Source organism: Homalodisca vitripennis, chromosome 8, assembly GCF_021130785.1.
Source record: "Homalodisca vitripennis isolate AUS2020 chromosome 8, UT_GWSS_2.1, whole genome shotgun sequence".
NCBI classification, from domain to species: Eukaryota; Metazoa; Arthropoda; class Insecta; order Hemiptera; family Cicadellidae; genus Homalodisca; species Homalodisca vitripennis.
This window is the reverse complement of record NC_060214.1, coordinates 68,574,574-68,587,280: the sequence shown is the minus strand read 5'-3', so window position 1 is coordinate 68,587,280 and position 12,707 is coordinate 68,574,574.

Below are 12,707 nucleotides of genomic sequence, written 5' to 3'. Positions count from 1 at the left end.
ATTGAGTATCCATGGTCTTTATTAAACATATATTGTTCCCAAAATCTTCTCTTTATTTTATTTTTAGGTTTACAATATATATTGTATATATGAACAGGTTTATTATAATTGTTTATTTCAATACCAATTAATTGTGTTACATTGTCGTTGTAACTTAGTGTTTTTGTGTAAGTTACTGATTTGTGTATTATCATAGCTACACCTCCATATCCATCAATCCTATCAACTTTTTCTATATTATAATTGTTATCTTTGATGTTATCATATTCTGTTAACCAAGTTTCTTGGATTAAACCTATTTGAATTTTATTTTTAGTAATATTATATATAAATTCTGACCACTTGGGTTTTAGTGATCTTGCATTCCACTGAATTATTTTCAATTCATTTAACATGTTTTGAAGTTGTTACTGCTGAAGTATTGCCAGTACCTTTATTTTGGTTCTGTTTTAGTGTCCTGTCAGTGGGCCCATTGCCCCTAGTCTTGGGATTACTGTCCGTAACCTTAAAAGGAGCTAAGAAATCTTCTATTTGTTTTTTATTATTAAAAGTAATAGGTGTAGATAGTAATTTGAATTTTATGTCATCTATTTTTTTGTTAATTAGGGAACGTAAATGTTCCCTATCTTGTGATGTAGACTCAGGTTTTTGTGTATTTTGGTTAATCGTAAGTGAGTTCTGTTTGCCAGTTACAGTAAGTTTACTGGTATTATTACGGTTTGTATTTATGCTAGTGGTCTTATAATGATTATTACTGTGACTTAGTCTATGGGAAGCATTCCTACTTAGCCCAACTGTAGATCTAGGTTTTTTAAGGTTAAAGTTACTCTCACTGCATTGGCTGTGTTGTTCCGATATATACTCTTCAGTTAGGGGAGAAAACATGTTGTGTGTGACTACTGGGTGGTAATTTAATTTATGTGCTGGTAGTTCAGGATAATTTACCTGATATTTGTGTATTTTAGTAGCAGCAGCGTAAGAGCTAGGCCTTATAACATGATTTTTAATTTTTTATATGTTATAGGGAAGTATTGACTAGCTGTGTGGTAGTCTTCCCTCATTGAGCTCATTCTATCCTTAATATTTCTTTGACGAGTAAATTCAGGACAAAATTTAGAGTTACTACTATGAGTACCTAGGCAGTGAATACATTTTAAGGGGGCCTGGCATTCCTCTGAATGAAAGTCCTCCCCGCAGTTTCTACATATTCTATTATTGGTACATGGTGTGCTTGCAACATGTCCATAAGCAAAACAACGAAAACATTGTTTTACAGGTATTCTGAATGTGTCTACCTTCATACGTACATAATTAAGTTTAACATACTGTGGTAGTATGTCTGAGTCAAAAGTGACTTTTACAAAAGAAGTTGGAACTAGGTCATTATTTACTCGTCTTTTAATTCTATTGGCAAATAAGATTTTACTCTCACTTTCCGTTTCGTTTAAGATTTCTTCATCAGAAATTTCTTTTTCAACATATATTACTCCTACAGAGTAAATTCTAATAGAGGGTACGAAGACATTATATTGTGTTAAATATTGTGAGTCAACCAAATTATTGGCTGCTTCATAGTTTTTGCATTTAACAGACAAATTTTTGCCAGAACGTTCAATATGATGAATGTCTGAGCAATGGTTTTTAATTATCTTACCAACAGAGAAAGGGTTTAACTTACGTTTATCTTTGTCTTGAATGATGATTTCATAGGGTCCCTGATTGTCATACTTGTAATACCTTTTGGTAAATATTTTTTTTAATTCTGGAATATTTTCTATCTGGTCAGTGGGGCTACATGGGTCATTGTCTCTTTTTCTTTTACCTTCATTATTATCTTTAGCAGTTTTATTTAAATAATCATGGTCTATAATAATAGATTGAACCGCTTTTTGAGTTTCCTCCTCCTCGAGGGTTACCATGGCCAGACCTTCCGACATGTCGGGGTCCGGCCGGGACAGGTTTGTGTAAAGATCGTGTATGTATAGGTTAGTGATTATTGGCTATTGTGAAATTGTAACTGAAATGTAAATTAAATTGTAATGTTAGGAATAAACAGAGATGGAAGAGATTTACATACTATTAGTTACCCAATACAACAGGTTGAAAGGAATTCAAATACACTTAACGAAGGAACTTGACAACCACAGATGAAGAACACCTTTATGCACCAAAGTTCACGTACGAATGAACCTAGGTACTAGGTAACATAGAGTATAAATGAAAAAATAACTATAATATTCAACAAAGTTTGCATGCGAGTTTTCACCCTGTAATAGGCAGGCTAAAAACACCAACTCATACAACCTCATTTTGCATTGGTATGTGGTTACTTAATAATTGTGAAATACCAGATAAACATTAAACTTACATGTAACTACTATGTATATAGAATATTCATATAACTATTTTAACGTATTTGATCCAATGCGAATATTGAGTTAAGCTATATTTAACCTTCCACTCAGTGCTGCGTATGAAATCTGATATTGGTATAGATTGACTCTTGGAATCTGCTCTGCCTGAAGAGATCCATAACAAGTCAGCGACGAACACGTTCAAAACGAACTCCTAGCATAATTTTACCATCAGAGACACCTATGCTACAAAGTCACTTAACCTGGTTATCCTCGAAGCTACAAAATGTAGTACAGATGAAAAGGTGTTCTCATTATCGTCAAGTACACAATGGTGCTTTAAATATGATCAAAACAGCACGGCAGAGTATTTGACTTTTCTACACATAACTTAGCTATGATCCATCCATAATATATGATAATCCACAAATCCGTGCATAATAATGTTGTATGTGTTATAGTTCGTAAGTTATTCTCCACTTTATATTAATAACCAAATAGTAAAGAATTAACAGAACATGCAACCTAGGCAAGGTCTAGTCATACGTTTATACGTATAATTTATAAAACCCCTCCCAAGTCAATCCTGGCGTTATATCCAGCCGATTTTCTCATTTTTAAGTGAAAGGTATCTATGTACAGACGCCGTGAAGCATTGGAAGTCACTTAACTTTTGCCTCAAACAATTCATAAACAAATACATCAACAAAAGAAACAGTGATTCTTCAATATATATCGTTGAGTAATATGAACAACTACAATATCAAAACTTAGCAGTGATTCTGCTAAAAGAATTCCAATTATTTAGTATTGGAATGTTACTTTTCATAAATGAAAATCTTATGACTTCCGACATCAAAGTAATTTAGCGATATAGCTAAAATATATTTTGTAGCTGAGCGGATATACAGCTAATTCAGGTAATTTTGCTTTGTGAATCCTTTCAACAGTGCTTATGTATATAAAGTTTAAATTAGCTCGAACATTACAACTCATTTTTAAATCAGCCCTCTGGTGTAAGTGGCATCACCAAAGGGATGGCACAGAACAGTACATAAAACTTGAGTCTTCTTTTTGTAAAAAAACAAACTAAAAGATCTTATAATTTAGATTTTAGTAAAGGAATAAACATTTCACACGCTAAATTAATGTCTGTTAAGTAGAGGATCAATGAGTTTTACTGAATATATTTGCCTTGTACCCAGCAGTTAAATAGATTTTAATGAGAATTAATCATTATTGTAACATCAAGTTTATTCTGAAATTCTACATAATACCGAATGTTCAACCATGTTTTGTTGAATGAAATTTACATTATTTCAGCAAAGATACAGAAAAATAACTATAAGCCTATTTTAACCAATCAACAGACTATTAATTGTTTGGTCCCCTGATTTCCTAGCTCCTATCTCATGCATACGTGATGATACTTGAATTAATAGTATTCTAAAAATCACTCTTTTTCGACTGGAGATGACCAATAGAGGATTCAGAAGCCTAATGCACGTACAAAATGTTCTAAGCCAATAAAATGGACTGCAAGTAATAATCTAGTAGTTCTTGAAAATTCTGAATTTGCTGCACTTTAAAATCAACACCGTTCATAATGGAACGCTATCAAAACACGTAAACATATCATGGGCATAATAATAACTACAACTTGTAATATCAAGTTCGTTGGGGATTCTGCCATGTAAACTTAGTTATAATTTTTACAATGCAGATGTATCACACACTACTCCTTTTTTTACTATAGATAAAATACAATGTTTCACTGTTACAACGAAAAAAGAAACGTGTGATTGAAACAGACAGGCCTTAAAAAATATTTTCTTGATAACTCGGATCGCATGGGTGTAACTTATGTCAAAATTACTACTCGTCTGTAAAAAGAATTTTAGTGTGTCTTCTTTTGTCAGACCAAATGGTTATTTTGAACATGTGATCGATGGCAGCAACTTGCCTAAGCAACTCTTACAAAAAATAACTACGCTGGTATTACTGCAAGAACAAACAATATTGCCGATTGCTGTGACGGCCTCTTGGACTCTTACAAGGGTTTAATTGATAATCTTAATAATAACAACGTTGTAATTTGCTCCAAGGAGATGTGACAGTTCAAATTTAAAAGACCTTATATTCAAGGTTAATGGCAAGTTTAATGGATTGGTTAGTTAATATGATTACGTCCGCTTCATATCACATGCGAATATTCCAAGATGCTGCTTCAGAAGGAATGTTTACATTTTGAGCAAACGTGGAGGCGTAGGGCTGTGATTCTTATAGAGAGTGTCACCATGACTCCTGATGCCGATAACCCCGTTCCTGCAACGAAATCTAACGAATCAAGTATAATAAATGTAACAATTTTCTCCAACTAATCACACTAAAAATAGTTCATCTGCCGAACCTAAAAGGAATAAATTTTCGTCTCGTATACAAGTATGTCCTCCGGTGGGTTATAGAGGAGTCTGGACAAATTCCTCACTGAAGCAGAATTTATAGAGAATTGGACCTAATTGCCGGCCACATAAACTGCAACTCCTTTTCTACAAGTGCAATGCTCCTAATGGATGGAATGATCTAATAGTATGGTCCTGTACTGTGTTTCATAAAAACATTTGCGGCGTAGAAACAAACTATGAATTACTACAGGTTCATGTCTAGTGTGAAATCTCCATTGTCATCTAACTCAAATATATATAGTATTAGTATTGGAGAATTCAGAATTCAGAAGTTAGTAAAAAAAAAGAAAACCTGTAATAGTATTGAAATTTCTGCTAGTAGTAGTCTTTTGGTTGATCCTCAGGCAATCAGTAGTCTGTTAAAAGAGTATTTACTTTTTACTAATTATGTTGATTTGTAAATCATTCCACATTTAGACCAACAAGCGAATATGGCAACAGTGCTCTGCCTTGGCTCAATAACATTTACAACTTTTGAAGCCTAATTTTAATTTCAGGTCAGTATCAGAGAGAAATTTCAAAAATGTTAAGCTCTTCTCACAGCAAATTCTGAAACTGATCGAATGAAATTCGTATGACAGTGATACAATACGTCAGAAAACAACTCATTACACCTTTGGTACACTTGGTAAATTCATCTTTTATCAATGGTATTTTCCCATCAAATCATAAAAAGGCCAAAGCACTTCCCTTATTCAAAAAGGGTTATTCAAAGAATCCCTTTAGCTACAGACCGTTATCACTACTTCTCACCTTTCCAAAATTTGTGAAAGAGCAGCTTACAACCAATTGGTACACTATCTTGAGCTTCAATGTTTACATGATTAGGAACAACATGGTTTCAGACCCAACCGATCTGATACAACAGCTGGCATTGATTTTATCAATTCAGTTATCAACTCTCTGGATATAAGTTACAAGGGAAACAATGGGAATTTTTTGGACCTAAGCATTTGACGCTGTATCTCGTAAACTTCTTTTAGACAAAATTGAAAGCCTGCGAATTCGTGGTAATTCTTTAAACTTTTTATTGAGGCTTCCTGTGGAATTGAGAGGCCTTGATAACTTAATAAAATGCAATAAAACTACAATTGTATTTAACAGAGAAATAATTGTATGCGTTACCTAAATTATACTTTAGATATTTTATGATATACTCTATATATCTGACCATTGTTGTAAATACAGGGTGTTCAGTAAAAGTGTTTCAATACTTTGGAATTGTGTTCTACATATAAAAATGAGCAAAATAGAGCATATGAAGGTATGTCCTAAAACTTTTAGTTTTCCGTCTATCTGCCTATATGTGGTTTTTTAAACTTGGTTTATAAATAATTTGAACCAGTTAAGATAAGCTTACGAATCTTGAGAATTGTATTATACTTTGATATACCCTTTTAAGAATATAGTATTAACAAAATCCTTTAACCCGTTTTAAAATGGAGTTAATCGGTTTGAGTTATGTTGATGGAGTAATATAAACGTCCACCTATTTCAAACTGATAAATGGATTTTGTTAATATTATATTTTCATAAAGCTCTACCAAAGCTTAATACGATTCTCAAGTTTCATTACTTTATCTTTATTCAAGATATATATTTTTTATAATAAACACATAAAGATAGGTAGACGGAAAACTAAAAGTTGTAGGACATGCCTTCACATGAACTTTTTTGCTCTTTTGTATGTGTATAACAAAATACCAAAGTACTGGAACACTTTTTATATATTTTTTAGCTTTTAAGTTTAAGTTTATTCTAATGACACCTTACAATGTATTACCACTGACAAGTTAATCAGTGTTGTTAATTAAGAAAGTTATTATTTTCAATTGTAAATGAGGAATATATCCAAATCATTGAATTTAAAATAAGAACATCTAGCTTTCACGATAACGTTATCATTGTCTTCCTGCGGAATCATTCGTGGAAGATTCGTTGCAGATGAAGTTATATCCATTCCTCTTTATTTATACACGTTCATTACTTTTGATATTTGTCTAAAAGCGAATAATATAAAACCCACCATGTGTCAGGGATTGAAGTATTTTGATGTAATCTAAATGACTGATTTTTTTGCCACTCTTAACTTAATACTTTATTATTGTTGTTTATTTAATTAACATGTACAGTTTAAACCATTAACAAAAATACATATACCAGAACAACTATAATTACTAACTATGAGGACTGTCGGACAACTTTTTAACATTGCCCAATAAAGTGGAAAAATCAGCAATAGTGTAAACCAACTTTTCCACTTATTCATTTGGTGTGTGGATTTCTTTATTACTGTATGGCGTGTGGGTAACAAACAAATGCATATTAACGAACAATGTGTTAAGTAGTGCAGATTAAGTTTGGGTTGATGGCCTTTTGTTTAGGATAAAACCATATCTACCTCATACTTTCTACAATGTTATAAAATCTTATCTATCTGAAAGATACTTCAGAATTAAATTTTAAAACTATTATTCAGGTCTGAAAAAGATTAAATCAAGAGTTACACAGGGGAGTAAATAAGTTGGGCTCTTTTTTGTACACACTCACAGCAGATATACCAAATAAATCAAGTGGCGTTTGTACCGAATGACGATAACACATGGGGTGGTGACTTCTGAGGTCGTAATAAATACTCGAATTGCAAAGTTTACTTATAAGTTCAATTTAATTAATGAAACTTACAAGCACCACTTTTAGTTGGTAAATTAAATGTATGCCTTGCCACGTTGCTGCCAATTAGAGTACAAGAACTAAAAATGTATATCTGATAGGTGGGCCTAAAATATCCAATGTTCTATGGAATTATGCCTACGATATTTTACTTTATAAAACTTTAAGATTTTACTTCCCTTCGCAATATGTAGACTCACAACCTGCGCGTCGGCGTCTTGGCACAAGACATTGAAGCTGTAGTCTAGGAAGGGTTATTTCTAGTCGGTAATTACTAAAAGAGGAGTAGAAGTTATGAAAGTGGTAAGCCATCTACTCAAATAATACGTGAGCTCGCGGACATAGCGCGCAAGGTGAAATCGGTCTCGTAGTTGGGCTGCTACGAAGGGTTACTATAAAATATTCATACGCGTGCCAATTAGGTAGTTAGTCCGTCGATAATTTAGTTCTGGAACATTGGATAAAATATAATATTAAGTTGTACTGGCTAACTAGGTTGTGAAATGTTGCATTATATAAAATGGAACTAACTAACGGTACACGTAAACTACATTTGCAGATGGAACTGCAGTTTTGGCTACTCATCAAAACCCATTTGTGGCTTCAGAGAACTTGCAAGATGTTTTGAATTAAATATCTGATTGACGTGAACACTAGATAATGTAAATGAAAAGAAATCTGTGCATGTTACACGTACTCGTAATGTGGTAATTTGTAAATGTATACAAACCTACAACCTTGGCAACATTCAACTAACTCAAAAAAAATGTTAAATATTTAGGAGTCTACCTCGATAGACGATTAATATGGCGAACCCACATTTGGAACTAACAAATGCAGCTACATTCAAAGTTTTTGATAATGTATTTTGGAAGAAAAACACACCTCTGTACTGAAAATAAATTCTTATTATACAAATTTATTTTGATTAATTTAACAAATGTATACACAATATTTATTAAATATAGATATATGTATATGTATATGTCCAATACAATATAGACACAATATTCAACTTTATGGCTCTTTATCTTTATTGAATCTGAAAATAATTCAACGATTTCAAACCAAAGTGCTGAGGAAAATACTGCAAGTTTCATGGTTCGAGAAAAATACAGTAATTCCCAGAGACACTGTAATTGCATATGTAGAAGAGGAGGTTTCAAAATTTAATTTAGGCTACATAACTAAGATTGGAGGACATCAAAACCATCTTGCTTTGAATTATAGGATAATAGTGAACATTCGTATGTACTTAAAGAAATGGTTTAATTGGTTGCTTTTAAGTGCTTTTTAAGTTTAATTGGTTTGCTTAACAGGTGTTCTACCTGTTTCTGACTGTCAGTAGTGCAAAGTGGTTTTCACTTCTTCATTGTCACTTTGTGTGCTTTCTCCCAAGATGATGTTTCAGGTGCAAAAATAGATAAATCATTAGGAGCAAGGTCGAGGCTTTATTGTAAGTGATTAAATATTATCCAACCCATGTTTCATTGAATATGCAATTTGATACAACATTGTTCAAACATTGTTGCAACTTGTTCATTTATTGACCGCGCTTTTTAATTCTGGAATAGTATTATTGAACTAGTAAGTTTATTAGTATTATTGTGTGGACAATTGTGTGGATTGCATTCCTGGCGACACGTAAGCTGTATGTGTGTATCACATTCCACCTGCACACGCCTCATAAAACAAACGCGGACTAACAAATTGTATACCATATCTTGTCAATAACGGAAAATATGTCAACATAACCTTCTTGCCCTTGGTTCATGTTCCACCGTTCCCTCTCTACAACTCAACCCAACATCAGTGTTTGTCAATCACCTGTCACCAGTGTCAACTTGCAGAGCATCTGCTGACAGACCTGCGCAAGTTTTTTTTTTCTCTTCCACTGCCATCTTGATCACTCGTCAACGTACGACTTCTGCATTATATCAAATACTGTTTGAACATTGATTGTCAAGCTTCTATCCTCACGTCATGGCTGACAGTGCTGCGTGCAGAGTGTGCATGAAAAAGGTTCTTGACACGGACGATGGGACTTCAGTGCGACTCAGACTGCCAAAGTTGGTTCCACATCAAATGCGTGGGAGTAAACAAAACTGAATATTCACATTACGCCAGTAACGTAAATAAAAAGTGGCACTGCCTACGTGTTGACTGTTACGCGGCCAACTCTAACCCATCTCAACTACTAGTTAGTAAAATGGATGAGCTACTCAATAAATTCTCCCTTCTCGCAACCAAGGATGAGGTTAAGGGTATTGCTGATGGGCTTCAGGATATAAAAACAGATATAAACAATTTGAGCGCCAAAATTAGCTACCTAGAGCCACGCATCGATAAACTCGAGAGTGATGTCAATGATTTAAAAGCCAAAGCTGCAGCTAAGGGAGAGGGCCGGGACATTCCAGTTGAGGATATCTTTGAGGAAATCAACGACAGACAGCGCCGCACACGTAACGTGATCGTACTCGGACTTAAGGAATGCGAATCATCTGTGCTGGCAGCTGCGAAGGAGCACGATAAGAGTCTTATCAATATCATCTTGGAACGTTGTGGTCTGGGAGCGTCCATGGGCCGGGCTAGATTTTTCAGACTTGGGAAAGCAACTAAAGATAAACCCCGAGCTATAAAGCTCTGCCTCTCGTCTGAGAATGAGGCCGTTACACTCTTCAAAACCTTTGGCACCAAGAGAGACTCTGGAGATGAGTTGGATGGCGTTTCCCTGGCTCGTGATCGCACCTTGAAGGAAAGACAGCACCTCTCGGATCTGCGGGATACTCTGAAGTCCCGTATTGATTCCGGCGAGCCAGATTTAACCATCAAATATCTAAACGGCATCCCCAAGATTGTAAAAAAAAACTAAGTACTTCCAACGGCAAAACTAGTTTGAACTTATACTTCCAAAATGTCAATGGAATTAGAACTAAGCTTCATACTTTGAAAAATGCTTTGGCGTGTAGTGTTTACGACGTTCTGTTGCTGTGTGAAACTAACCTCTCCCCTGATGTGTCTACTTCTGAACTGCAATCGACCGACAGCTATACAATCTATCGAAAGGACAGAAACGCCCATTCAAGCAGCAAAACTTCTGGTGGTGGAGTAATGGTGGCAGTCAATAAAAGCATACATTCCCAAGAGATTATTTATGACTCGCCAATCGAGAGTCTTTTTATCTCTCTACCTGCTCATAAATTGATATTGAACTGTGTCTATATCCCTCCTGGGCAGCCTGCATCTACTTATGATACTTACTGCAGTTCAGTAGACGAAATTGTATCGTCTTCGCCGTCATCTTCTCTGATATTGGCGGGTGACTTCAACGTCCCCTCCTATGATATCCCCATCTCCGACCAAAACGCTGCGGACAGAACTAAAGGGGAGCTTCTTGAGAACCTTGCCGAGTTGCACTCCTTGGATCAGGTTAATCACATGCGGAACTTCAGACAAGTCACTTTGGATCTAATATTTAGCAGCATAAAATTTGTCTCCGTGGTTGCTGCTGATGATTGTCTGGTTCAGGCTGATCCCCACCATCCCCCTTTGGCCTTTTCCGTTCCAATTGGACGAAGGACTCTTCCTGCTAGATATGTCACCTGCCCCAACCTGCGCAAGTGTGACTTGAATGCTGCTTCTGAGATGCTTTCAGCGGAGGATCTCTCCTTCGTCTATGCTACAACCAACGTCCAAGACAGCTTCGGAGGATTGGTTTCATTACTTGGTGATATTTGTGTTAAATGCAGCTCTCTTAAACGACTGGGAACCTCACCCTTCCCAAAATGGTTTTCCAGGGAGCTCATTAACCTGGTGATACAAAAGAAGATTGCGCACAAACGTTATAAACTTACCTATCTACCTACGGACTACACTCGCTTCTGTATACTGCGTGAGGCTTGCAAGAACCTTAGTCGTAGATGCCGCATGGATTATCTGAGCCATATTGAAGATTCCATCCCGCACAATCCCAACAGCTTTTGGAGTTTTGTCCGCACTTCTACTGAATCTCTCGGAGTCCCTTCTACTGTCACACTTAGTGGACGCACTTCATTGGACCTGCAGGATAAAGCAAATATGTTTTCAGAATTCTTTTCTTCTGTCTTCTCCCAGCCAGTAACTTCAGCTCCACACTTCGATTTCAACACACATTCTTCTTTGGCGGCTATATCTTTCTCTGCTTCGGAGGTCTTAGAGGTCTTGAGGAATCTTGATGTTATGAAGGGTGCTGGCCCTGACAACGTACCTCCATCATTTTTGTATCACTGCAAAGACATCTTAGTTCAACCCCTGACTACTCTATTTAACCTATCTCTACTGCATGGAATATTTCCTGAAATTCTTAAAGTGGGACACGTGGTTCCTATACTTAAGAGTGGTAGTTCCTCAGAAGTTGAAAACTATCGTCCCATTACCATTCTCTCTGCTGTTGGGAAGGTGTTTGAAGGGCTCGTACTGTCTCGTTTGAGACCATACTTGAAACCTCTAGTTTGTCCTAGTCAACACGGTTTTACCGCCTGCAAATCCACAGTAACCAATTTACTTCTGTTTGAAGAAAAAATACTATCCACCATGGGGTCTGGTAAACAGCTGGACGTGGCTTTTATTGACTTTGCCAAAGCCTTTGACAAGGTTGACCACTACATTCTTGGACAAAAACTCAAAGCTTATGGCATTCACGGCCCACTCCTCTCCTGGCTGAGCGACTATCTGCTGCGACGGCGCTTGCTGGTAAGGCTTCCTGGTGCACTTTCTCAGGAATTCCATCAATCCTCGGGCGTCCCTCAGGGCTCCTTATTAGGCCCATATCTTTTCACTGTATTCATCAATGATATTACTTCGATACTGAAAGTGGATGCCCTGCTTTTTGCTGACGACGTCAAAATCTACACGGTGGTCTCCAGCCGGGACGACTCTGCACTGCTTCAGTCGAGTCTTGATGGTGTTCTGGATTGGTGTAGAACTAACAACATGAAGCTAAACTCGTCCAAATGCTCTGTAATGACCTTCAGTCGATTGCATCAACCTAGTATTTTTCAGTATTCACTGGATGGTCAACCTCTGGATAGAGTATTCAAAATTAAGGACTTGGGTGTTACCTTCTCTGCTGATCTTTCCTTCAATGACCATGTCGATGAGCTGTGCAGAAGAGCGTATAGGATGTTGGGATTCATCAACAGGTCTACTCGTGGAATGACAAGCTCTGCAGTCTTAA